Genomic DNA, 2,566 nt, shown 5'->3' on the forward strand with positions numbered 1-2,566 from the left:
GACAAAGACACATTACAATCTTGCAGTTAAAACTAAGTAGATGTAAAACTACGAAGGAAGGAGAAAATGATGTTTAAAATGTAGAAAAGTTCTATATTCAGTTTGCCTCACAAGAGTGTTTAAGTTCTTGCTCCATTAGAAAAAAGCAACTCTAAATTACAAACGATACATTATATATGTAGTTTATTCAAGAAATACAACAATAAACTCCAGTCAGCAGACCTATACTCACAGAAGAAACTTTGGCCTTCTATTAAAGAGTAAAAATAATAACTATACAGTTATATTGAGTAAAATTAGAATCTTTGTATATGTATACATATATATATATATATATATTTATTTATTTATTTATTTTATTTATTTATTTTTTTTTTTGAGACAGAGTTTCGCTCTTGTCACCCAGGCTGGAGTGCAATGGCGCGATCTCGGCTCACCGCAACCTCCGCCTCCTGGGTTCAGGCAATTCTCCTGCCTCAGCCTCCCGAGTAGCTGGGATTACAGGCGCGCGCCACCATGCCCAGCTAATTTTTTTTTGTATTTTTAGTAGAGACGGGGTTTCACCATGTTGACCAGGATGGTCTCGATCTCTCGACCTCGTGATCCACCCTCCTCGGCCTCCCAAAGTGCTGGGATTACAGGCATGAGCCACCGCGCCCGGCCTATGTATATATTTATAAAAATGAATGTATATTCATTTTTAATGATTTTCTGCTCTAACCAAAGTTTCAATTACTAATCCTTCCATATCTTGTAAAACAAAAGGGCTTTCTTCTGCCATCCTAATCTCTATGTCTCTTTGGGAAGAAATAATCACTTGCTCTTGCTTCTATCTCTTTCTTTTTCAATTTTTTAAAAATACCAGCATTATTTATTTATTTTTTTACTTATATTTTGGATAATAACTTCATGTTTTTACACTTAAAGGCTAATGAAAAACCATTACTAATCTATTCTTAAAAATTCCAGGACTTCACCTGAAAAGTATGGTAGGCCAGGCATCGTAGCTTACACCTGTAATCCCAGCACTTGGGGAGGCTGAGGTGGTAGGATCATTTGAGCTCAAGAGTTTGAGACCAGCCTGGCCAACATGGCAAAACCCCATCTCCACTAAAAATACAAAAATTAGCCAGGTGTGATGGCATGTGCCTGTACTCCCAGCTACGTAGGATGCTGAGGCAGGAGGATTACTTGAACCCAGGAAGTGGAGGTTGCAGTGAACCAAGATTGTACCACTGTACTCCAGCCTGGGTGACAAAGCAAGACTCTATATCCAAACAAAAAAAAGGAAAAGAAAAGTAGGGTAACTATACTTACCCATTAAATATTATTTAGTTTTATAAAGCACAACTTGAAAACATTCAGTATGAGTGTTGAATTTCAGTACAATGAATTCAAGACTAGATATACATGTTACATGCATCAAGTCTAGATTACAAGTTACCATAGTTGTAGTTGTCCTCATTATCATCATCATCTTCTTCATGTTTTCTTATCAATGGACTTCATGATTCATTGGCAATATTTTGTGCTGACTCCATATTAGTGGTAATAAGAATGTTTTTGAACCCAAATAATGATTGATTAATTGGAACATTCTGTACTGCTGATGTTGCAGAAATTGATGGTTTTACAGCGGGGTCTGTGAAGCAGAAAGCTGTACTGTAAACCTTTTTCCCATGAGGGATATTGGAGTCCCTACTTTAGTTAAAACAGACAGGATTTGTGGGGTGGGTGCGCCTAATGTGGGATTACTGGTCTACTAGTAAATGGACCAATGCTTATCAATGGAATTGTTACTCTTCCTGCAGAAGTAGAAATCTTTTTCTGTAAAGACTTAAGCCTATAGTTTGGAGTCATCAAGCAATGTCTGTTAGGTGGAAATCTAGGACATGAATATGGCTTGATTAACAGCAAATGGGTTTAATTTCTTTGACTTGTAATCTCTAACCAAAAAAACCTTAGAGGAGGAGAGGTATTAATAAAAAACCTGTTGGTTGGTCAGTTGATCAGTGCAACACTGAATTGCCAATCGCATATCATCTGCAACAACAGTAGATTTCTTAGCATGGCCTAAAATGTTTGAATCCTCTAAAATTGTAGTCACATACTAGAAGTAAAACTCCAACATCTGATTTATAACTCTTAGTTCATATTTTGTAATCCTTATATCCTTCAGGATTTGTGCCATTATCTGTGCATGTTTCCACATGCTCTTGGGAGAGGCCTTCTGGTCAGACTCCATGATATCTGGTGATGAGACTTCCCCAGCTAAATCACATTCATATATTTCATTTCTGATTTGATGTAGATTTTTTGCCTAGTGTTGTTTTTTCAAACCCCGGTGTAACGTGATAGCTCCCAGTGCCTTGCCCCCTGCCTTATTTTTATTTTTAATTAATTTATTAATTATTTTAAATTGGCAAATAAAAATTGTATTAATATTGATATAACCTCAATGGAAGGCAATTTAGCAATAGTTTTCAAATCAAAGATGTTTTGATTGGCAATTCAGCTTCCAAGAATTTAATCAATAGGAAACTCATATATATTTGCCCTGTAAAAT

General features: G+C 36.2%; 1 pseudogene; it reads right to left on the minus strand.

The window, feature by feature from the left end:
- Positions 1 to 1,433: 1,433 nt before the first annotated feature.
- LOC100405390 (transcription initiation factor TFIID subunit 9-like) lies at positions 1,434 to 2,245 on the minus strand (annotated as a pseudogene).
- Positions 2,246 to 2,566: the final 321 nt, after the last annotated feature.

This window comes from Callithrix jacchus, chromosome 9 (genome assembly GCF_049354715.1).
Source record: "Callithrix jacchus isolate 240 chromosome 9, calJac240_pri, whole genome shotgun sequence".
In the NCBI taxonomy this organism is placed as follows: domain Eukaryota; kingdom Metazoa; phylum Chordata; class Mammalia; order Primates; family Cebidae; genus Callithrix; species Callithrix jacchus.